General features: G+C 36.3%; 1 protein-coding gene across 1 annotated transcript in view; it reads left to right on the forward strand.

Moving 5' to 3' along the window:
• SOX6 (SRY-box transcription factor 6) overlaps nt 1-26,937 on the forward strand; it is a 623,498-nt gene that overhangs the window by 240,786 nt on the left and 355,775 nt on the right. The window lies entirely within an intron of this gene.

Genomic DNA, 26,937 nt, shown 5'->3' on the forward strand with positions numbered 1-26,937 from the left:
CAGTGTATTAGCCAGCTTTCCCATGTTAAATTCTACCTGTAACCATCAAAATAGGTACCATAATAAGTGACATTACTTATCTAGTTTAAAGCAAAAATATTAACTTTTTTAACATTTAAAACTGACCAAAATCTTAACATATTTTATTAGATTAGGAATTTTAAACCCTGTTTTACATGTCTTAACTTTTGGCTAAATTAATGAAAAGTATTTTAAGTGGGGAATGGGGAAAAGATTTGTTCCTTAATAAAAACTAAGGTAATATTTAAAAATGCCTTTACTCTAATAGCATTTTAAAATTCTTGCTCTATGCTTAATGTTTCAGAAACAATTCAAAGATTTAATTTTATAATTTATGGAGGCAGACATTTTTCTTTTTCAGATGCTTCTGCAGGCACAATTAGTACTCGGAAGCAGTAGCTGAGAAATAGGGGATTGGACTAGACTATACTGTTCTAGACTAACTAGGTTGAAAGGGGATCATCATTATGCAGTTAGACCCCCTGGAAGATTTGTTTTCCTTGCATAGGGGGAAGAGAGAAGGTATAATAAAGCAAGGATAAAAGTCTGTTTTCTTAATTGAACATAAGCAGTTCATCTTATAACTCCAATATAGCATGGGTGAAATAGATATTCAGTCACTCTCACTGGCTTTTTGGCAAAATAATAGGGCTATGTTTTATCTTTATTTCAACAAATCATTATGGTGCACCTCCTCTGTGCCCAGCATTCTGCTGGGTACTGGCTGTCTAGTAAATAAAACATGCATGATTATGCCTTCATGGAGCTTATATCTAGGAGAGGGAACAAAAATAAATATACACACACAAAAATATAATTAAAATTTGATATGTGTTAAGAAGAAAAAGAACATAATGCCATGTGAGAACATAATGAAATAAACCTCATTTAGAATGGATGGATAGGAATGCCCTCTTTGACCTAAGGATGATAAGAACTAACCACGCAAAAAATAGAAGAAAGAGTAAAAATAGCAGAGGGAACATCATGTATGAAATATCTGAGGTGAGAAAAATATAGCTGAGTTTCAGAAAATGAAAGATAGTTCTTGTAGCTGAAGTGTAATGAGCGAGGGTGAGACATAGCATCAGATATGGTTGGAGAGATTGGTAGGGGCTAGTTATCCGACGAGACCTTGTAGATAACATTATGGAAGTGAGATTTGATACTAAGTGCAATGGAAAGCCATAGAAGGGTTTAAGAACATTTCAGAAAGATAGTTCTGTGACTGTATATAAATAGATGTGGGGAAGATGGAGTGAAAGGAGGAAGACCTGCTGGGAAGCTATTTCAGAAATCCAGGTAAGAGATGATGGTGGCTTGGATTAGTGTGGAGGCAGATGGGCTAGGGAGAAGGGTTAGGTTCAAGATATATTTTAGCTTTTATGCCAAATATACTCATGGACAAATCAGAATAACTACACTGGAAAATACAGGTTGAGGCAGAAATAATACAGTTCAAATTCTACTTCTTTAGAGCACTCTTTACTTATTTTTCTTAGTATAATTTAGTTTGTATATTGGCAAGTGCAAAATTGCTTCGGTGAGTTATTCTCAAAGTTTTATGATCTAAAATTTTGTCAGAAAATAGATATTAATAATTTGCTTACCAAATTTACAAGTGGGATTTATGGTAGTCTAAAATAGTTTAAATTTACAAATATGTTATATTAATATAAAGAAATCATACTTGCTGGAAATGTTTTCAAACTTTCATTGTCTTCTGATATCAAACATTACTTTGCACTGGAGCCTTTGTGTATTCTGAATGTCCGGAAGCCAAAATATTTTGTTTTAGCTCCCACTCTATAGTATTTCCCAGCTGTGTACTTATATGGTATAATAAAAGGATTTAACAATTGGGAAATAGCAGCTGCATTTGGAAATTCCCTTTTCATTTGATAGATTCAATAATGTATAACAAGTGTAACATCAGACCTGTAATGACTTATACCGCAAGTATCATATCACTGACCAATTTTTCTTTACAGCAAAGGAAAACACTAGAAGGATTTTAGGTTTCTGGACAGCCTTGCAAACCTATATATATTGAGTGTATGTGTTGCAGTAAGGTGACTGTGACGAGAGTAAAACTTAATAAACACTTTGCCTCATTCTACATTCAAGTAAATATTAAATCCGGAATAATTGTTATGAAGTTAAGTGAAACTTAGTTTTCTTCAGTGGATCCTATTTGTTATGCACTGTAATTGAACCTCATAAAATCAGCGTAGAGAAATAAAATTTAAAAGAAAGTCTAAAAACAACAACAGAGATTTTATCAGCCTTTAACTCAGTTTCCATTGTAATTTGCTTTCTGTGATGGCCCTCACTCATGAACAGTTAGAAACAGGCACTAAAAGTTTCTTATATACTGGGTTCAGGAAGGGTTTTACTTTGAGATATCAACACCACAGAGGAGCTTTTCTGTAAGACAGGGTAAAGACAAAGCAGAGAATTTCTGCTAATCCCTACCTCTGGATTAGAAAAAAAATCTTTAGATGTTAAAATTTGTATTAATTATTTTGATGTTGCACTCCAACAAAATATGAGACTATACAGTTTCAAACGAGTGAAAAAATTCATTGTGGAATAAGCAAAGGAGAATAGAAACTTAGAGAACAGAAATTTTAGAGATCAGCATTCCAAGACCAATTGAAGATAAAAAAATTTTAGACTCTGATTTTAATTACCATTACTTATATTATGGACACCAAAATGTTCTATTTTAAATTTAGTGTGCTATGTTAATTGGTAAGATCCATTTGAAGGCTGAAAAGTTAGTGTAAATAAGAATTCACTGTCCTTGCTTACTATGTACAACCACTACTATTTTCATTATGGTACCAGTGTACCAGCACCTTTTTTGTAGAGGAATTTTGACACTATTTGAAATATGTTTTTGCTCCCATTAGAACTGATTCATTAGACAGGAATAAATTCACATAATTTTTTCATCAAAAAATGTATAGTGTACCATTCTTTTTAATGTAAACAAGCATGAAGAACATTTTGTAGTAATATTTAGTGGCTAGCATATAATATTGTGTGTGATGATTATCTGCTAACGATTACTTGAGTGTGTAGCACCTACTAAGTTCTAAGCACAGGGACTTTCTTGTGAATAAGACAGGAATGATCCCCTCACAGAGTGAGACAATTTTAGACAATGGTAAGTACAATAAAGAAAATTAAATAAGAAAATGTTATTGAGAATGACTACTTTAAACAAACCAGGGAAGGTCTTTTTGAAGAGGTGACATTTGAGTTGAGATTTGAATAATGAAAGGGAGACAACTATACAAAAATTTGGGGGAAGACACACAGCTAGAATATACAGTAAGTGCAGAAACCTCTTGGTTGGTGTGTTTGAGCAATAGGAAACAATGGAGTGTCTGCAGTGGAATGGGTGAGGGAGAGAATGGTATGAGATGAAATCTAGGAGGCAGGCAGATGACAGATACTATGGGGTATCATAGGCTACAGTGAGGTGTTTCGACTTTACTTCAAGTGAAAGAGGAAGCCATTGGAAGATTTTAAGCAAGAGACTACCATGATTTGATATATGTTTTTAAAAGATCATATTAGCCGCTGTGTACATAATGGATTGCAAGAGATAAAACCACAAACAAGGGCACCTATTAGGAAAACTGTTGCAGTAGTGCAGGTGAGTTTGATGGTAAGTGGAAGAGTGGACAGTTGGGGAGTTTATTCTTTGAAGAGTTCCCATAGAGTCTGAAGAAGACAAGATTCACACAGAGGGTGAGGAGAATATGTTATGTAATATACATGTGGGCAGAAATTTAGTCAAGAATGAACAGGAAGTGAAGTCAATGAGACCAGGGCACGGGGAAGGGTAAGGCTTGCTCCTGGACCAAGAATGGTCCCGTGTGAGGACAGAAACTTTTTGCCTAATAGGGAGATATTTACAGGTGACTTCCAGGGTAGGTTATGGGAATGTGGGCTAGACACCCACAACAGTATCTCTTACAAGATCCCCAAAGTGACAGGATTCTAAGTGGGACCTCTTGCATGCATGTGCACCTGTGCACTTACATGCATTCTCATACTGATATATATTTTAAGCCAAAATGGGATTATATGCATTTGGCTTTTAACTACTAGTCTAATTAGGTAGAAATAATCACACTGGACCCTCAGGCCCAGAATATCAGAACTCCTTATTTTAGAGACCTACGTAAATTCCCCCAAGTTTTATCTTCTAGAAGAGTTTAAAAAATAATATTCCACTATAAATAAAAGATGCCAATAAAGTCTCTTGTTGTAATTAAAAAAAAATAATAGGCATGTTGAGATATTTAGTAAATAACTGTTGGGAACAATACTTTCTTGCTTGCAAACAATTTCTCCTCTCTGCCTTTCTTGCTTTCAGCTCAATGAAGTTGCTAATCAACTTTGAAGTGTTCTATGTAGTTCGCTTTGAGTCATAAAAATTCTGGTGTGGACTTTGTACCATTCCTGGGAATGGAGCTCTTGCCATTACATGATAACATAGTCCAGGAACTTTGGGTGAGGATTTAATCCTTCCCAGCCATGCTTTATGTTGTGACAGACTTTTAGAAGATTTCTAATTTTGTTACCTTTTAAAAGATTTTAAAAACTTGAATTGTTCCCAGTTTTTGGTAAGATTTAGTAATTTAAGGTAGTAGGTAGCACTCAAATAAAATTTATTTATTTTTTATTTTTATTATTTTCCTCACGTTTACTTTAGAAAGTATAGTGAAACCCACTGGTTCACCCGGTCCGAACTATGTGCAAGGTTTATGTTCATCTTTTTGTTACCTGATTGGGTCTATGAAGCACTGGGGGAAAAAAATCCATACACTAGGGAAGTTTAGACTTCTTGAGAAATTTAGTTACTACTACTCTTATTTTAGAATTTTGGATATTCATTCTCTATAAGTAAAATTCAAACCTAGACTTCTGGTAATAAGTGAAAATGTTCATCCTTGCCCCTGAGTCATGAAACAACATTCTCCAGGAAGCCCTGTGGGAGATTTCCCATTTTCTATAACTTTGAAACTATATTAGCATACAGTATTGTCCGTTTTTAAACCCATCTCAGAAACTTAATGACAGAAATTTACTTACAGTTTGGACCAAAAAATAAAACCATGTTTATGGCATGGTGTAGGTAGTGAAATAGACAACTAATGCTGTCTAGTGTTAACACACTGACCACTTTTATATATGCACACCTTGCTTATGTGCACTGTTTCATTCCTGCTCTTAAAAAATGTATATTTAAAAAAAAACTTTCCTAAACCTGGCTTATTTAAACAAAATGATTATTGGCATGCTACTTGGAAATATCTCAATGTTTATGGAAATTTGAATTATTTTATCATTGTTTTTATTGATTTAATACATCTTTCTAAATATACTTTTTGGAAAAGATTTCTTACTTACATAGCTATTATCAAAATCTTTATAGAAAGTAGAAACATTGACATGCTCTGCAGTAGTTGGCTTTTCCCGCCCCCCGGGCAAGAAGGAATCAGGTATGCATGCTGATTAACACACTCCAGTCATTAACGTGTGATTATGTGGGCTGCATATTGAGCACCTGCCAAAATATAAAAATCCAGTACTTTGTTACATCTGTGCAAAGACTTTTTGCATTTCTTTTGCATTTTGACAGTTCAAGGAAAATCAGACCCCAGTATCTTTTCTTTTTTTTTTTCAGTGTAATAAAATTGTGTGTACAGAATGTTTTCAAGGAGATAGGATATGTCATGTTTATTTTTATTTTAATCTTTCGGGCTGTATAAGATCCAGTGACTAGGGTTTGCAGAACTCTGACTGTAATATGAATCTCTTAATGAACTTCATCACCATGATTCACTTACAATTTACAGCATTCCTTCATGTTCATAAGGATTATCTTTTCTGGGATTCAGCCAATATTCCTCTAGTTTGCTTTGTTTTTATGTGATACCTTTATGTCTCATAAATATTTTGTTTTCATTCTTTCACCGATATGCTGTTAGTGTACACCTCATAGTGATGCCAGGGCTGCTATGGTTTGATTTTTCCTATCCAATATCCATTTGCAAATATTCCTTCATGGCAAAAGTGTAGCTTGGGCTCTATAGCATTTCCAGACACTTAGGAAAAGTCACTTTTCGATAATTATTTAAAATAAGATTGGTTACTCAGAAAATCTGGGATGATCTCGTCTAACATAACAGCTTGATTGAGCAGGCCTATTCTACTCAGCTTTTCTTTTCTTGATGGATTTAAATGGCATTTGAATGTAGTAGATTTTTTTTTTCTAAATAAGCTTCTCATTAAAATTGGTCAGTATTAATCATAGGAAGCTGATCTCAGGACACCAATAATTTTCTAATTAAAGCAGAACTTCACAAGCAAATTTCAATCTCTAGGTAGTTCTAATTAATGTACACTTTCTTGTACAGAATTCCTTCTTCCTCAGTGATGATTTGGATACATCACTGTAATGAAATAACTGGAATAATGAAATCTGCACATTTCTGTAATGTTTCTAAGCATTATGGTATAGAAAATAATGTATATAAATATTATATAGCATGCAGTCATTTACATGACTAACATCTTAAGGTCCTTCTAGATTAGCATGAATAAGATGATGATACACATGATAGCGTGTTGCTTTGGGAGCAGAAAGCTGGGGTTGTGTTTGTACTCCTCCAGATCTACCTTCTTATTTTAATTTGAAGAGGGTTACTTTCCATAAAGTCAACTTAACATGACAAATCCTGCTGCCACCATTTATTTGGAGATGAGATTGTAAGGGCTCTCTTTGTTTATTGAGTCAAACCACCTGCACTAAGCAGGAAAGACCCTACTTTGTTCCTTCCATGAACATATCTAACCTTTCTTGAACACATCTAGTGAATGTGCCTAAATTACCTTGATATGCAAATTATCCCACTGTTTAACTGTCCTCTGTAATAAGAAGTTTTCCTTGCTTTCCAAGGGAAATGTAACCTTTTTAAAGAAGAACAACTTCAAGCTATTATTCCTTTTGTTAATACAGCTTTCAATGTGATGCCATATTTATTTTTTATACCCTTAACCTAAGTATTATTTTGGTATTACTACAGTCCCGTGACCTCTAGGCATTATTTTTCTAGGTGATGCAAGTTGAGTTCAATAGTATGTCTCTGTGTAAACCACATCCTCAAATCCAAAGTATGAATTACAAACCTTTGCTAATAAAATTGTACATTCAGGTAAAAATTAGAAATGAATACTTAGGCATGTTATCTCTCTTCTTTATATTTAATTAACACCCTAGAAAATGGGAAACGCTATTTAATAAAATGATTTGAAATTATTTTGTAAACTTCTGCTTTGATTATAATTTAACTTTAATTTTTTTTTGCTGCCAGTGTACTGAGAATACCTAGAATACAATAGTCTCAAGTTCATCAAACTTTTGGGAAGAAATGTGCCCTCAGTCAAGCATAGATAGATTACTGTGGTATAATAGAAGAGATTCATTTACATTGAAACACAAAGAATTAGAAAATTTTTTGGAAATTAGTGTTATTTAGGAATTTTTTGGTTAGTTCTAGTGGTTAATTAGTAGTTTTTTTTACATTACTGTGGGCTAGCCAGGATTAAACTAAAGTAATCCATGAACACATTGAGAAAACCTTTGCTCTTGAATTCAGAGTTAATATTTGGCCTTCAGTTGTATTAATTTTTTTTTTTTTTTGCGGTACGCGAGCCTCTCACTGTTGTGGCCTCTCCCGTTGCGGAGCACAGGCTCCGGATGCGCAGGCTCATCGCCATAGCTCATGGGCCCAGCCGCTCCGCGGCATGTGGGATCCACCCGGACCGGGTCACGAACACGTGTCCCCTGCATCGGCAGGCAGACTCTCTACCACTGTGCCACCAGGGAAGCCCAGTTGTATTAATTTTTTTGTACATGGTATGCTTCTACCAAAATGCCTTTATTGTTTTTGATATATTCTGATATATTTTGAGATATATTCTGATATATATGTTCTGATATATATTGTATGTGAAGTTGATTAAAGTTCATTTATTTTGCTTTCTGTAGTTGACAGTAAAATTAGAGTTTAGCTCTCCTTTCAGCTACTGTTCTCTTGGATCCATGAGGAATGCCACAGTAGGGCAAGAAATGAATCTGAATTTTTGGATTTTTCAAAATTAAGAGAGAAAAATAAAAATTCACACCCCTCCCTTACCCAGAGAGAAAGGATGGGCTCTGTGATTGTAACTGAGCCATCGATTCAAGGTTGTGTGTTGTCTTCAGGTAGAGCAATCACAACCTCCAGACACTGGGAATATTTGATGCCAGATTAGAGTTCTACTTGCTGCTTTGTGGTAAATTGGTGACAGTTTTGTGCCAAGTTTTCCTTTTTCTGGAAATGTAAATACAGGTATATGGATGTTGATAGATAGATAGTTTTATAAGCACATAGCCTCCAAAGAATCATTTTTAATCTCTGTACTTGTTTTATCTGTAAAAACTTAGTGAGCTAGAGATGTTATTTAAAAATTTCTAGACTACAAAGAGTTTCCTGTTATGCCATTATATATATTTACTTGACATATTAGAAGGAAATTAAAGGCTTTTGTGGTGAAATTCTCAAAATTGGGAATTTTACTTGGGCAAGATCCTAGTGAAGACAGGAGATTGTTGAGTTCACAGGGTGGTCGGGAGGGCTCAGTATGTATGACATATAGAACAACCTGCTCTCTAGTTGCTCTTCCATAGGCAAACTAGACCATGAATGGACTTCACTGTTAATAGAGTATAATCTCTCCTAAGGAACAAATGGATTTGACTGACCTTGACTGGGCTCTGGTACTTTTTAATGTTAAGATTTGTGAGGAATCAAGAGGACACTCTGGCTATTTCTTTTTTAGTGTGACCCCAGCCTCATCATTTTTATTCTATTTTTTTAAAAAAATTTATTTACTTTTAAATTTTTTTCCTGGTCTAAGCATTTTATATGTACTGAGTCATTTAATTTTTATAATAACCTTATAAGGTAGGTGCTAGGATTATCCCCATTTCACTGATGAGGAAACCAAGTCACCAAGATTCAGTGACTTGCTCATGGTCCCAAAGGTCAAGCTCACTCCAGTGGCTGAGTTAGGATTTTTTTTTTAACATCTTTATTGAGGTATAATTGCTTTACAATGGTGTGTTAGTTTCTGCTGTATAACAAAGTGAATCAGCTATACATATACATATATACCCATATCTCCTTCCTCTTGCTTCTCCCTCCCACCCTCCCTATCCCACCCCTCTAGGTGGTCAAAAAGCACTGAGCTGATCTCCCTGTGCTATGCAGCTGCTTCCCATTAGCTATCTATTTTACATTTGGTAGTGTATATATGTCCATGCCACTCTCTCACTTCGTCCCAGCTTACCCTTCCCCCTCCCCGTATCCTCAAGTCCATTCTCTATGTCTGTGTCTTTATTCCTGTCCTGCCTCTAGGTTCTTCAGAACAATGTTTTCTTTTTTTAGATTCCATATATATGTGTTAGCATACAGTATTTGTTTTTCTCTTTTTGACTTACTTCACTCTGTATGACAGACTCGAGGTCCATCCACCTCACTACAAATAACTCAATTTCGTTTCTTTTTATGGCTGAGTAACATTCCATTGTATATATATGTGCCACATCTTCCTTATCCATTCATCTGCCGATGGACACTTAGGTTGCTTCCAGGTCCTGGCTATTGTAAATAGTGATGCAATGAACATTGTGGTACATGAGTCCCTTTGAATTATGGTTTTCCCAGGGTATATGCCCAGTAGTGGGTTTGCTGGGTTGTATGGTAGTTCTATTTTTAGTTTTTTAAGGAACCTCCATACTGTTCTCCATAGTGGCTGTATCAATTTACATTCCCACGAACAGTGCAAGAGGGTTCCCTTTTCTCCACACCCTCTCCAGCATTTATTCTTTGCAGATTTTTTGGTGATGGCCATTCTGACTGGTGTGAGGTAGTTTTGATTTGCATTTCTCTAATGATTAATGATGTTGAGCATTCTTTCATGTGTTTGTTAGCAATCTGTATATCTTTTTTGGAGAAATGTCTATTTAGGTCTTCTGCCCATTTTCTGATTGGGTTGTTTGTCTTTTTTGATATTGAGCTGCATGAACTGCTTGTATATTTTGGAGATTAATCCTTTGTTAGTTGCTTCGTTTGCAAATATTTTCTGCCATTCTGAGGGTTGTCTTTTCATCTTGCTTATGGTTTCCTTTGCTGTGCAAAAGCTTTTAAATTTCATTAGGTCCCATTTGTTTATTTTCGTTTTTATTTCCATTTCTCTAGGAGGCGGCTCAAAAAGTATCTTGCTGTGATTTATGTCAAAGAGTGTTCTTCCTATGTTTTCCTCTAAGAGTTTTATAGTGTCTGGCCTTACATTTAGGTCTTTAATCCATTTTGCCCAGCCTCATCATTTTTAAATAGACAACAAGACATAGGTAGTTATCATATTGATAGTTGTTTCTGGGGGCTTAATTACTACCCTTTTTTCCTAGTGGATCCCAGCTACCTTACTTTTTCCCTAAAAGCTTTATATCTTATTTTCTGTTTTTACTGAAGCTACTCTTATACCTTTGAATGATTTTAGAATCCCCCTTTCTTATCCCCCAGTTTCTGTCATGAACTGGGGGCAAGTTTCCCAGAAGCTGGATTAAACAGCATTTCAAAAGATTATTTTTGCCATACTCCAAGCACTCCTCTTCCCTACCAACTCTGAGCTAGTGTCAAACAACAGGTTTCTGATACCTTGACTCTCCTATTTTCAAGGCTATTCCTATTTTTGTTATAAGGTAGGGAGGTTTTTACTTTGCCTCCTTTGCTTTAGTTACTCAATTCTTTTTTTAAAAAAATATTTATTTATTTATTTTGTCTGCGTCGGTTGTTAGTTGCAGCACATGGGATATTTTCTTGTGGTGCATGGGCTCTTTGTTGCGGTATGCGGGCTTCTCTCTATTTGCCGCACGCGGGCTCCAGAGTGCACAGGCTCAGAGTAGTTGTGGCACGTGGGCTCTGTGGTTTCGGCGTGTGGGCTTAGTTGCCCTGCGGCATGTGGGATCTTAGTTCCCCGAACAGGGATTGAACCCGCGTCCCCTGCGTTGGAAGGCAGATTCTTAACCACTGGACCACCAGGGAAGTCCCTAGTTACTTAATTCTGATGTCTGAGGTTTGTCCACCATCTCAAAGTGCTTTAATTATTCCTCATTTGGATGACACTTATGCAACATGGGTTCCTGGTGATCTGACTGATACCTGGATCCTGTGATGTGCATATAACTTAAGCGTCCATCATAGCCTTCAGTTCATTTAAAGCATACTAGGTGCTTTGCTGATTACATATTAAAAATACACAGTTATGGGCTTCCCTGGTGGCGCAGTGGTTGAGAGTCCGCCTGCCGATGCAGGGGACATGGGTTCATGCCCCGGTCCGGGAGGATCCCACATGCCGCGGAGTGGCTGGGCCCGTGAGCCATGGCTGCTGAGCCTGCGTGTCCGGAGCCTGTGCTCCGCAACGGGAGAGGCCACAACAGTGAGAGGCCCACGTACCGCAAAAACAAACAAACAAACAAGAAATACACAGTTATTTTTATATTATTTGAGAGCTCTGGTAGTTCTCAAATGGGGAAGAAAAGGAAACAACTGCAAAACAGGAGAGCATTAGGATAATAGACTTGATGCTAGAGTAAGTAGTCACCTCTTAAGCAAAACTCTACAAAATCATTTGAGACTCTGCATAGAAACTTGCTCTGTAAGAATTTGTTCAATTACGCTTCTTAACTTCTGCATAATCACACCCCTCTTTCCCCAGTGCCTCAATTTGTCAAAGAAAACACCCTTTTGATTCAGTGGAAATATTTTCCCTGGGGTTATTTAGAGGAAACTTAATTTAGAGGAAAGGATGTTACCTCGTAGAAGGCCTGTGTTCATCTCTGCCACTAATCTCCTGACTTAAGTTTCTTCATCTCAAAAATGAAAGATTCAAAGCATGCAGCAGCAGTCACAGCCGAGCCCCTCTGCTGGGCCAGGGGCCAGCTCTGCCCAACTGTGTACTGCAGCTGCAGCTGTGGCTCTGCCATACTAGGAGGGCAGAGGCAGCCCACATAGGGGACATCCCTTGAATCCCTGGCTCTGATGACCAGGTGAGATTGCACTTCTGAGCCCCACAGGACATCTCCTACATAAGGTGACTTCTTAAGACTGGGAAAGGTAGCTGATTTACCTGATACATAGGAACAAACATAGGGAATTAGGCAAAATGAGGAGACTGAGAAATATGCTTTAATTGAAAGAATAAGACAAAAACTCAGAAAAAGAACTAAACAAAATGGAGATAAGCAATCTAGCTGATAAAAAATTCAAAGTGATGGTCATAAAAATGCTTACCAAACTTGGGAGAAGAATGGATGAACACAGTGAGGACTTAGAGATAGGAAATATGAGTATCACACAGAAATTATAAGTGAACTGAAAAATACACTAGAGGGACTCAACAGCAGACTGGATGATGTAGAAGAACAATCAGTAGAAGCTGGAAGACAAAGCAATGGAACTCACTCAGACAGAGCAGAAAAATGAAAAGGGAATTTAAAAAAATGAATATACCTTCAGGGACCTTTGGGACAACATCAAGCAGAATAACTTTTGCTTTATAGGGATCTCAGATGGAGAAGAGAGAAAGGGCCAGAAAAATTATTTGAAGAAATAGTGGCTGAGAACTTCACTAGTCTGGGAAGCTATGAGAGGAAACAGGCATCCAGGTATGAACTCAAAGAGACATAAATCAAGACACATTATAATTAAAATGGTTACAGTTAAAAATAAAGAGAACCCAAAAACAGCAAGGGATAACAACTTGCTATGTACAAGGGAAACCCCATAAGGCTATCAGCAGATTCTTCAGCAAAAACTTTACAGGCTAAAGGGGAGTGGAATGACATATTCAAAGTGCTGAAAGGAAAAACTTCCAATCTAGAATTCTCTACTCAGCAAGGTTATCATTCAGAATTAAAGGAGATATTGAGTTTCCCAGATAAGCAAAAGCTTAAGGAGTTCATCACCACTAAACTGGCACCATAAGAAATGTTAAAGGGACTTCTTTAATCTGAAAAAAAATGACACTAATTAATAATAAGAAAACATACAATGCAAGTGGTCAAAATGTACAAACCTACAGTTATAAGATAAATAAGTACTAGGGATGTAATGTACAACATGATTAATACAATTAACACTTGCTTTATTATGTATGAAGGTTGTTAAGAAAGTAAATCCTATGAATTCTCATCACAAGGAAAAATTGTTTTCTTTTTATTTTGTATCTATATGAGATGATGGATGTTCACTAAACTTACTGTGGTAATCATTTCATGATGTATGTAAGTCAAATCATTATGCTGTGCACAAACTTATACAGTGCTGTATGTCAATTATATTGCAATAAAACTGGAAGAAAAAAGAAAACATAAAAATAAAAATCTCACTGGAAAAAGTAAGTATATAATATTAATAAAGTAATAAAATCTCATTGGAAAAAGTAAATATTTTATATAAATAAAAGTAATAAATAAAAGTAAATATATAATAAAAGTAAATATATAATAAAAGTAAATATAGGGCTTCCCTGGTGGCGCAGTGGTTGAGAGTCCGCCTGCCGATGCAGTGGACATGGGTTCGTGCCCCGGTCCGGGAAGATCCCACATGCCGTGGAGCGGCTGGGCCCGTGAGCCATGGCCACTGAGCCTGTGCGTCCGGAGCCTGTGCTCCGCAACGGGAGAGGCCACAACAGTGAGAGGCCCACGTACTGCAAAAAAAAAAAAAAAGTAAATATATAATATATATAAATAAATAATCAATATATATAATTGATCAATCATTTATAAAGCAAACATGAAGGTTAAAAGACAAAAGTGGTAAAATTAAGTAAAATTGCAATATTTAGTCAAGGGATGCATAAAATAAAAAGATATAAAATGTGTCATCAAATGTATAAAATGTGGGTGAGGGAGAGTAAAAAGATAAAGCTTTGGAATGTGTTCAAATTTAAGTTGTTACCAATTTAAAACTGTTACCAATTTAAGACTGCTATATACATAGGATTTTATGTGTGAACTTCACAGTAACCACAAGTAACTCCACAAAAGATAATGAGAAAGGAATCTGAACATAACACTAAAGAAAATCACCAAACACAAGGGAAGAAAGAAAGAGAAGAAGAAAGAAACAGAGAGGAACTACAAAAACACTCAGAAAACAATTAACAAAATGGCAATAAATACATATCTATCAATAATTACTTTAATTGTAAATGTAAATTCACCAATCAAAACACATAGAGTAGTTGAGTGGATAAAAAAACAAAACTCGACTACATGCTGCCTACAAGAGAATAACTTCAGATGTAAGGATACACAGACTGAAAGTAAAGGGATAGAAAAAGGTATTTCATGCAAATGGAAATGAAAAGAAAGCTGGAGTAGCAATACTCATATCAGACAAAATAGACTTTAGAACAAATATGCTAATAAAAGACAAAGAAGGTCATTATATAATGATAAAGGAGTTAATCCAGCAATAATATGTAACATCTATAAATGTATATGCACCCAACATAGGATCACTGAGATGTATAAAGCAAATATTAACAGACCTAAAGGGAGAAATTGAAAGCAATACAATAATAGTAGGGGAAGTTAGTACCCCACTTACATCAATGGATAGACCATCCAGATAGAAAATCAATCAGGAAATATCAGGCTTTTATGGCACATTAGACCAGCTCGACTTAGATATATAGTTGACCCTTGAACAACACAGGTTTGAATTGTGCAGGTCCACTTATATGTGGATTTTTCCCAAGAAATATACAGAAATATACATGTAGAATATCGTGTGCAAGACTTGTATTGAAGTGGATAGCCTCTCCGTTCATAGGCATAAGGTGAGTGATATTTAATATAAAATTGATAAGGTGTTAGTTTTCTTAATGTTCATAACTTTGCTTTCAAAGAATTACATTACCGAAATATATGCCCCTCATAATTGGAGAAATTGTGTATCAGCCTATCATCACAGATATGCACTCTCCCCACTTTTATTGGAAGTATTGGAAGCCTTAGCCACAGCAATTAGGCAAGTAAAGAAATAAAAGGCATCAAAATTAGAAAGAAAGAAGTTAAACAGTTACTATTTGCAGATGACATGATACTATATATAGAAAACCCTAAAGACACCACCAAAAAACCCTTAGAACTATAAAATGAATCAGTAAAAGCATAGGATACAAAATCAGTATACAGAAATGTATGGCATTTCTATACACTAATAATGAATCATCAGAGAAATTAAGAAAACAGTCTCATTTACAATCGCATCAAAAAGACTAAAATACCTAGGAATAAATTTAACCAAGGAGGTGAAAGACCTGTGCACTGAAAACTGTAAGACGCTGATGAAAGAACTTGAAGAAGACACAAATAAGTGGGAAGATATTTTGTGCTCATGGATTAGAAGAATTAATACAGGCAAACCTTCCTTGTTTTGTTGTGCTTTGCTTTATTGTGCTTAACAGGTATTGCATTTTTTTACAAATTGAAGGTTTCTGGCAATCCTAGATCAAGCAAGTCTATTAGCACCATTTTTTCCAACTGCATTTGCTCATTTTGTGTTTCTGTGTCACATTTTGGTAATTCTCACAGTATTTCAAAATATTATTATTATATTTGTTATGGTGATCTGTGATCTTTCTTTTTTTTTTTTTGCGGTATGCGGGCCTATCACCGTTGTGCGCCCCCCCACCCCCGCGTTGTGGAGCACAGGCTCTGGACACGCAGGCCCAGCGGCCATGGCTCACGGGCCCAGCCACTCTGCGGCACGTGGGATCTTCCCGGACCGAGGCACGAACCCACGTCTCCTGCATTGGCAGGTGGACTCCCAACCACTGCACCACCAGGGAAGCCCCGGGAAGCCCCAATCAGTGATCTTTGATGTTACTATTAGAATTGTTTTGGGACACCACAAATTGTGCCCATATAAAAGGGTGAACTTAATAATGTTGTGTGTGTTCTGACTGCTCCACTCACTGGCCATCCCCCCATCTCTCTCCCTCTCCTAGGGCTTCCCTATTCCCTGAGACACAGCAATACTGAAATCAGGCAGTTAATAACCCTACAGTGTCCTCTACATGGGAAGAATTGCATGTCTCTCACTTTAAATCAAAAGGTAGAAATTATTAAGCTTAGTGAGGAAGGCATGTTGAAAGGCAAGATAGGCTGAAAGGTAGGCCTCTTGTACCAAACAGTTAGCCAGGTTGTGAATGTGAAGGAAAAGTACTTGAAGGAAATTTAAAGTGCTACTCCAGTGAGCACACAAATGATAAGAAAGCAAAACAGTCTTATTGCTGATATAGAGAAACTTTTAGTGGTCTGGATAGACTATCAAACCAGCCACAAAATTCCCTTAAGGTAAAGTCTAAAATTCCCTTAAGCTAAAGCAAGGCCCTACTTCTCTTTAATTCTATGAAGACTGAGAGAAGTGAGGAAGCTGCAGAAGAAAATTTGAAGTTAGCAGAGGTTGGTTCATGAGGTTTAAGAAGCCATCTTCATAACATAAAAGTGCAAGATGAAACAGCAAGTGCTGGTGTAGAAGCTGAGCAAGTTATCCAGAATATGTAGCTAAGATAAATTTTAAAGGTAGCTACACTAAACAACAGATTTTCAATGTAGGTAAAACAGCCTTATATTGGAAGAAGATGCCATCTAGATCTTTCATAGCTAAAGAGGAGAAGTCTATGAATGCCTGACTTCAAAGCTCCAAAGACAGAGCTAATGCAGCTGGTGAATTGAAGTTGAAGCCAATGCTCATTTACCATTCTGAAAATCCTAGGGCCCTTAAGGATTATGCTAAATCTATTCTGCCTGTGCTCTATAAATGGAAGAACAAAGCCTGGATGACAGCACGCCTGTTTACAGCATGGTTTACTGAATATTTTAAGCCCATTGTTGAGACCTACTGCTCAGAAAAAAGATTCTTTTCAAAATATTACTGCTCACTGACAATGTACCTAGTCACCCAAGAGCTCTGATGAAGATGTCCAATGAAATTAATGTTGTTTTCATGCCTGCTAACACAGCATTCAATCTGCAGCCCATGGCTCAAGGAGTAATGTCAACTTTCAAGTCATTATTTAAGAAATACATTTTGTAAGACTACAGCTGCCATAGATAGTGATTCCTCTGATGGATCTGGGCAAAGTAAATTGAAAACCTTCTGGAAATGATTTACCATTCTAGATGCCTTTAAGAACATTCATGATTCATGGGAAGAGGTCAAAATATCAACATTAATAGGAGTTTGGAATAAATTGATTCCAATCCTCGTGGGTGACTTTGAGAGGTTCAAGACTTCAGTAGAGGAAGTAACTGCAGATGTGGTAGAAATAGCAAGAGAACTAGAATTAGAAGTGGAGCTTAAAGATATGACTGAATTGCTGCAGTCTCATGGTAAAACCTTAATGAGGAGTTGCTACTTATGGGTGAACAAAGAAAATGGTTTCTTGAGATGGAATCTACTCCTGGTGAAGATCCTGTGAAGCTTGTTAAAATGACAACAGAGGCTTTAGAATATTACATGAAATTAGTTGATAAAGTAGCAATAGGCTTTGAGAGGATTGACTCCAATTTTGCAAAAAGTTCTATTGTGGGTGAAATGTTATCAAACAACATTGCATGCTACAGAGAAATCCTTCATGAAAGAAAGAGTCAATTGATGTGGCAAACTTAATTGTTGCCTTATTTTAAGAAATCACTACAGCTACCCAAACCTTCATCAATCACCACCCTGATCAGTCAGCAGCCATCAACATTGAGGCAAGACTCTCCACCAGCAAAAAGGTTATGAATTGCTGAAGGCTAGATGATGGTTAACGTTTTTCAGCAATAAAGTATTTTTAATTGAGAGATGTACTTTTTTTAGACAGAATGCTATTGCACACTTAATAGACTACAGTGTAGTGTAAACAACTTTTAAATGCATTGGGGGAACTTCCCTGGCAGTCCAGTGGTTAAGACTTTGCCTTCCAATGCAGGCCATGTGGGTTCGATCCCTAGTCAGGGAGCTACGATCCCACAAGCCTCACAGCCAAAAACCCAAAACATAAAACAGAAGCAATATTGTAACAAATTCAATAAAGACTTTAAAAATGGTCCACATCAAAAATAAATAAATAAATGCATAGGGAAAAATTTGTGTGACTTGCCTTATGGTGATTTTCACTTTATTACAGTGGTCTGGAACTAAACCCACACTATCTCCAAAGTATGGCTTTATCGTTAAAACCCAAAGCAATATACAGATTCAGTGCAATCCCCATCAAAATTCCATTGGCATATTTCACAGAACTAGATCAAACAATTCTAAAATTTGTATGGAACCACAAAAGATCCCAAATAGCCAAACAATCTTGAGAAAGAAGAACAAAGCTGGAGGTATTAACTCCCTGATTTCAAATTACACTGCAAAGCTACAGTAGTCAAAACAGTATTGTACTGGCACAAAAACAGATACACAAATCAATGGAGCAGAACTGAGAAACCAGAAATAAATCTACACATATATGTACTATTTTATGACAAAAGAGCAAAGAACATACAATGGATAAAGGATTGTCTTTTCAATAAATGGGGTTGGAAAAGCTGGACAGCTACATGCAAAAGAATGAAACTAGGCCACTGTCTTACACCATACACAAAAATTAACGAAAAATACATTAAAGCCTTGAATGTAAGACCTGAAACCATAAAATTCCTAGAAGAAAACATAGGTGATAATCTCATTGACATCAGTCTTAGTGATTTTTTTGTGGTTCTGACTTCAAAGGCAAGGGAAACAAAAGCACAAATAAAAAAATGGAACTACATCAAATTAAAAAGCTTCTGAAGAGTGAAGGAAAACATCATCAAAATGAAAAAGCAACCTACTGAATGGGAGAAGATATTTGCAAATCATACAGCTGATAAGGGGTTAATATCCAAAGTATATAAAGAACTCATACAAACAACCTGATCAAAAAATGGGCAGAGGATCTGAATAAGCATTTTTCTAAAGAAGACATGCAGATGGCCAACAGGGACATGAAAAGATGTTCAGCAGGGCTTCCCTGGTGGCGCAGTGGTTGAGAGTCCGCCTGCCGATGCAGGGGACGCGGGTTAGTGCCCCGGTCCGGGAAGATCCCACGTGCCGCGGAGTGGCTAGGCCCGTGAGCCATGGCCGCTGAGCCTGCACGTCCGGAGCCTGTGCTCCGGAACGGGAGAGGCCACAACAGTAAGAGGCCCGCGTACTGGGAAAAAAAAAAAAAAATGTTCAACATCACTAATTATTTTAAAAAAATGTTATTGGAGTATAGTTGATTTACAATGTTGTGTTACTTTCTGCTGTACAGCAAAGTGAATCATTTATACATATACATATATCCAGTCTTTCTTAGATTCTTTTCACGTATAGGTCATTACAGAGTATTGAGTAGAGTTCCCTGTGCTATACAGTAGGTCCTTTAATTATCTGTTTTATATAGAGTAGTGTGTATATGTCAATTCCAATCTCCCAATTTATCCCTCCCTCCCCTTCCCCCTGATAACTATAAGATTGTTTTCTACCTGTGTAACTCTATTTCTGTTTTGTAAATAAGTTCATTTGTACCATTTTAAAAGATTCCACATATAAGCAATATCATACGATATTTGTCCTCTGTCTGAGTTACTTCACTCAGTATGACAATCTCTAGGTCCATCCATGTTGCTGCAAATGGCATTATTTCGTTCTTTTTTATGACTGAGTAATATTCCATTGTATATATGTACCACATCTTGTTTATTCATTCCTCTGTCGATGGACATTTAGGTTGCTTCCATGTCTTGGCTATTGTAAATACTGCTGCAATGAACATTGGGGTATATGTATCTTTTCGAATTATGGTTTTCTCCAGATATATGCCCAGGAGTGGGATTGCTGAATCATATGGTAGCTCTATTTTTAGTTTTTTGAGGAACTTCCGTACTGTTTTCCATAGTGGCTGTACCAGTTTACATTCCCACCAACAGTGTAGAAGGGTTCTCTTTTCTCCACACCCTCTCCAGCATTTACTGTTTGTAGTTTTTTTGATGATGGCCATTCTGACTGGTGTGAGGTGATGTATCATTATAGTTCTGATTTGCATTTCTCTAATAATTAGTGATGCTGAGCATCTTTTCATGTGCTTTTTGGCCATCTGTATGTCTTCTTTGGAGAAATGTCTATTTAGGTCTTCTGCCTATTTTTTGACTGGATTTTTTGTTTTGATGGTACTAAGCCTCATGAGCTGTTTGTAAATTTTGGAGACTAATCCCTTGTTGGTCACATCATTTGCAAATATTTTCTCCCATTCTGTGGGTTGTCTTTTCAATATCACTGATTATTAAGGAAATGCAGATCAAAACCACAATGAGATACCACTCATTGTGATATGAGATACCACTTTATACCTCGTAGAACGGCTATGATTAAAAAGATAATAAATAACTCATGTTGGAGAGGATATGGAAAAAAGGGATCCATTGTACACTGTTAGTGGGACTATAAATTTCTGCAGCCACTATGCAAAACAGTATGGAGATTTCTCAAGAATTTAAGAATAGAGCTATTATATGACCCAGCTATTCCACTTTTGGATATTTTATTCAAAAAACAGAAAACACTAATTTGAGGAGTTATAAACGCCCCTATGTTCATTACAGCATTATTTACAATAGCCAAGATGTGGAAATAATATTATAACCTGTGTCCATCAATGGATGAATGGATAAAGAAGATGTGATACACACACACACACACACACACACACACACAAAATGGAATACAGCCATAAAAAAGAATGATATCCTGCCATTTACAACAACATGGAAGGACGTTGAGGGTATTATGCTAAGTGAAATAAGTCAAACAGAGAAAGACAAATACCTATGTTTTCACTCATATGTGGAATCTAAAAAAAAAAAAAAAACAACCAAATAAAAATAAACAAAAAAAACCTCATAAACACAGAGAACAGATTAGTAGTTACCAGAGGGGAAGCAGGTTGAGGGGGTGGGTAAAATGGGTGAAGCAAGTCAACTGTATAGTGATTGATGGTAACTAGACTTGTGGTGGTTATCACTCTGCAGTCTAAACAAATGTTGAATTATAATGCTATGTACCTGAAACATTAAAAAAGATTGGGTGGTATTTAAAAGAGGGATCAGAGGGAAATTACATTGCTCAAAGCTGGATTTTCTGTGAAATTTTGCTGATGTCAACATGAGCATGGATAAACAGGTTTGAAAATATTCTATAATCTATGAAAATGTATAAAGTGGAGTCCTTGGATATGAGTTTTTAATGTTAATGATAATAAGAAAAAATATAACTAGCTATTAAATGAGAAGAAAGAGGGATTTTGATCTAGATTAAAAGAGACTTAAGAGTATAACCAAATATAAACCATGAACTTTGATTGGATTCAGTTTTGAAAAAAAATATTTAGGGACAACTGTGGAAAGTTTAATATGGGTTGTATATTAGATGCCTTAAAAGAATTATTATTCATTTTCTTAGGTATGATAATCATATTGTGGTTATGTGGGAGAATATCCTTATTTTCTGCAGATACATGCTACGGTATTTAGGGGTAAGATGGCATGTGATGTCAATAATGTGCTCTAAAATGTTCGAGCAATATAATTAGATAGATAGATACATACATACATATATACATAGAGCAATATGACAAAATGTTAATAATTGTCAATCAGCCTAGCTGATCATTATAATAGTATTCGTTATATTATTCTTTCTAGTTTTCTGAATGTTTAAAACTTTTTTCCTATTAAATTTAAAATGCCCATGTGGTAAAAAATGAAAGATTTGACCTATAATCATCAAGCCTCTTGCTAGTTCTTACTTTCTTGGTTTCAAAGTTAAAATTGTTTTAGCAAATTCAGTCTAGCCTGGTAGTGTTGTTTAGGTTGAACATCATATGGTAGTTTGAATAATAATGAATTTCCAGATGAAAGTAACTGGCTGGAGTTGGTAGGCACATGAATCAGCTAATAGCTGAACCTTGATAGAATGTTACTTCATGTGTTGGGGAATTCACTTATTAGGCCTGCCTGTCTTAAAGCTCTTCTTACTGTTCCATTACCAAAAAGTTATAAGGTATTCTTATCTCTGTGGCTATCTGTCCCATGGTATTAGATCTTTAAAGTATAATATCTCTAAGGCTGTGATAGTGTGCCTTAATTCTTTGTTGTTTAGACAATATTGAGTACATTCAGTTCAGGGCACTACTCTTTGAGAGGGAGAAACAAATTGGAACATACTCAGGGGATAATGAGCAGGATGGCTGAACCATGTCTTTCCTATGAGAAAGAAATCAAGGAAACAGAGATGTTTTGCCTAGAAAAAGAGAAGATACAAGGGTAATATAGTAGCAGTGTGTGTGTACTGAAAGTGCTGCACTTTTGAATATTCCCATGGAATGAAAGGAACTATACATTGAAAGAATAGGATTCATATTCCTATAAATAAGAATGTTTGACAACCCTTCAAAGATGGAATGGACTGCTTTGGGAGGTGCTAAATCTTCTATTCGTGTTAGTTCAAGGAGAGAACAAAAAGTCACTTGTCATGGGTATTGTAATGGCCACCATCACTACCACCACCACTACCACCACCATTTAATGATCACTTTTTATTCTAAGTATTTTATTTTTATTAATTCATTAAATTTTCATAACAACCTTATGATAGGTTCTATACTGCTATTATTATCAATACCATTTTATAGATGAGGAAATTAAGGCACAGAGAGGTTAACTAACTCTGGGGCTATATGAGGGGTGGATGGAAAACTGGGATTTAACTAGAAAATCTGGCTCAGAGAGCCTGTACTTTGTTTACTATTACACTACCTTGTCTTGTACAAGGGCATCAACAACTAGATGGGGATGAGCAATTGGATTTTTAAGGACCTTTGAATCTTGAGATTTTGATTCTGTATTCTGATAGTGTATAGATGATGCAAGGCTTTTCTATGTGTTTGTCTTGACAAGTTTGGGGACTTCTAATTTTTTTTTCTATATTTACTCCATATGCTATATTTACATCCATTTATTAAATATCAAGGAATGAGGCTATTTATAAAACTTTTGGTATTGTAATTATTTTCTTTGAATCAAAATAACATTTTAAAAACACTATTTTTTTCTTATAAGATTTTAGGAATCATGACACTAGCAAATATTGGTAACAAATCTATATTCTGACACATCATGCATGAATATATTTATTGTTATTGAATATTATAGTAATAGTGTAGAATGGCAAATTCGCGAATGCTACGTAAATCTCATATTATACCAAATATCAGTTTTAATAAAAGAGAAAAAGAACATACTTTGTTTTACTGTTAGAGCTAATGATAATGTTTGTCAGGAACAATCTGTTGGTAATTGGAACCAAATTCAGTATTTTCATTTATGTAAGCTTCTTTAAACTGATGCTTTTCCATAAAATATGTCACGTTAGAGAAAAACATACTCTTTCCTCTGAGAAAGAACCTATAAATGTTAGCAGTTTAGTTTTGAGCACATTAAAAAAGTTAGATTTCTTTTGTTAGCAAGAAATTATTGGAACCTAGACTAAGTAAAGCTTTTTTTTTTTTTTTTTGGTCATCAGCTACCCAATAACACTGCGGTAGAATACCTCTTATACAGCACAGTTGGCAGGTATTTTGGGTTCATCAAAAAAAAAGTTGTTTAAATTGGGAATCAGAAGAAAGCAGTACATATATAGTAGATATGTAATATAACTCAATATAATGTATTGGATATACATGTATATGTGTAATTTATGTAATATAACTTGAAAACTTATTTGAAACTTAAAATATATATTTATTATTTAATTTATTTTTGGCTGCGTTGGGTCTCAGTTGCAGCACATGGGATCTTCGTTGAGGCATGCGGTATCTTTCCTTGTGGCACAGGGGCTTCTCTCTAGTTGCGGCATGCAGGTTGTGGCACGTGGGTTCCAGAGTGCGTGGGCTCTGTAGTTTGCAGCATGCCGGCTCTCTCGTTGAGGTGCACTAACTCAGTATTTGTGGTGCGCGAGCTTAGTTGCCCTGCGGCATGTGGGATCTTAGTTCCCTGACCAAGGATCGAACCTGGGTCCCCTGCATTGTAAGGCGGATTCTTTACCACTGGACCACCAAGGAAGTCCCTTAAAACATATAAATGCAGTACATACCAAGATAGGTGGAGCCATCTGTCTTGGCAGAGAAGACTGACATGGTTGATTTGCCTGTACATGGTGGTTTAAAAAAAAACAGAAGCAACTTTTAGTTGGTTTTATTATCGTTTTTAATTTCTTTACAGACACTGCATCCCTTTAATTCCCTCCAGTCAAAGACTACCAGGAACATACCCATAGTTGAGCAAATTGGGTTTATTACGCATTGCAGTAGGGAGAACTCACACCGTAGAGAACCATGGAGTGTCTCAGAAAGAGAATATTCAAAAGAACTTTTTTAGGATTTGGGCTTTGTTTGAGTGATTTGGGGTAGGGTCTGAGGAAACAGAGATTTGCCATAGATTGGGGGCTATCACAAATCAGGGACAAATCTGTGATTGGATATCTCAATAAATCTTATTATAGGGAGGGCAGACTAAAGTAAGGATAAAGCTGTAACTGGAGAGACAGTATAACTAAAATGGAAAACAAAGCAAAACAAAAATGACAACATATAAGGCAATAAGAATGACCACACTTAATTCAGCCTTGCTAATAGGTGGAGGAAAGGGTAAGAGAGGATAATACTCTGTCTCTGCAATTTCATTGGTGGCAGGTAGGGAAGTTGATCATGCCGCTGCTTAGAGAAGCCATTTCCACTCATTTCTCCCACTGCAATGGCTTCCACCTGCACGTGGGTTTCAACTCTATTATGCAGAGCAAGATTGCATTCCTGACCCATGGTCTCTGCCTGTCTTAATTTCTGACATCTTATCTGACTTTTGCAACCCCAGTCTCTCCTCTGCTTGCAGTATGGCTGCCCATTCACATTCCTGGTCAAGGTGCAGGTGGAAACCCAGCTAAATTAGAGCTGTAGTATACTGTAGCTGCTCCTGGACAGAGTGGAGATAATCCATATGGAGTTAGGTTAAGTGAGAATTGATAGTGTCCCTAGATGAAGCTAATTACAAATGTTGAGGTTATTGGAGCTTTGTGAGGGGCCAGATCTTAGTGGAATTAGTTAGGGATGCCTTTAAAAAGAAGGTGATTTTGAGCATTGATATTGAAGAGAGTAATATAGTTCAGTATTTATTATTCCACTTAGATGAATGAGTATAAATAAAAACCTAAAAATGGTGCCAGTGATTATCATGACTCTATTTTCAGAATTGAAAATTGAAACCAAAGATAATTGGACAAAGGACATTTTAATTTAATAATAAGTGTAGGTATCATTTATTGAGTACTCAGGTGATGGGCACTCCCCTAAGTGCTTTATACATTATTCATTTCTCACAGCAACTATTTGAGCATATAATTATAACTCCATCCTATAAAAAGGCATAGTCTAACTCCCATCTCCTTGACTATGGGTCATCCTTGGTGACTTACTATTGAATAGATTGCATTGACAGTTATAGGGCATGACTTCCCAGACTAGGTTAGAAAAAGTGATATAACTTTCTTCTGGCTCTTTTGGGGGCATACACCTTTGGAGGCCTGAACTACCATGTAAGAAGTCCAGCTAGTCTGAAGCAATGTGCTGGAGAGAAAAGATCATGTAGAGAGACCACATCGAGGAAGATGTCCAAGGAACCCCAGGTTTCAACCCCAAGCTCTTAAAGTGTTCACATCTGTGAAAAAAGAAGCCTTTGAGATGACTCCAACCTTAGCCACTGACTTAAGGGCAAGCTCATGAGGAACCTTGAGACAGAACCACCCAGCCCAGATGCTCCTGAATTCCTGACCCACGGAAACCACTAAAGATAATAAATCATTATTGTCGTTTTAAGCACAAAGTTTTAGGGTGATTTTTATACAGTAGATAACTAATGTAATGTATCTTGGTAATTGTTGGATTAGGGTTAATAACAGTGGAATTCCTGTCTCAAAAGTAGGTAAAGCTCCTCTCTGGAAATGTAAGGTAAGAAAAGATTTAGAAGGTACGTGTTATTGAAATTATGGCATCTTTTACTGTTGAAAGTGATTTTAGTATAGCCCTATGGAATGGAAAAAACACTGGATTGGGTGTCAGAAGACCTACATTCAGAGTTTAGCTCTGCCAGTTTTACCTGTGTGACATGGGGAAAACCACATAACCTTCTGAATGTTACTTTTCTTCACGCTAAAACAAACTTCGGTATTCAGTTCTTGGCAACACATTTTTAGAACAACATCTAGAGACTGGAGTGTATCAGAGGAGAATGACGAAGGGTCTGGAAACCATGTCAAATGGTAAATAGGCGTTGAAACTGAAGGAGTTTCACCTAGAAAAGGACTGTTAACCTAATCCCTCCCTTAAGATACTTCGAACAACTTTAACATGGAATAGGAAATAAATTGATTTTGTGTGTCTTTTGAGGGCAAACAGGAAACTATGGGTGATAATGATAAGGATCTAGATTTTAGCTGATCAAGGATTCCCTTTTAAATAATTAGAGTTATCAGAAAATATTATTTGTGAGTCCTCAGATGCAGATATACCAAGGAAAGAAAGCTTGGTTACTTTTTCTGATTTCAATATAGGGAAACTATAATATACTAACTCTCTAGATATGTTCAATAAGGCCAAACTCTATTCTCT

Source organism: Lagenorhynchus albirostris, chromosome 9 (genome assembly GCF_949774975.1).
Source record: "Lagenorhynchus albirostris chromosome 9, mLagAlb1.1, whole genome shotgun sequence".
Classification (NCBI taxonomy): Eukaryota; Metazoa; Chordata; class Mammalia; order Artiodactyla; family Delphinidae; genus Lagenorhynchus; species Lagenorhynchus albirostris.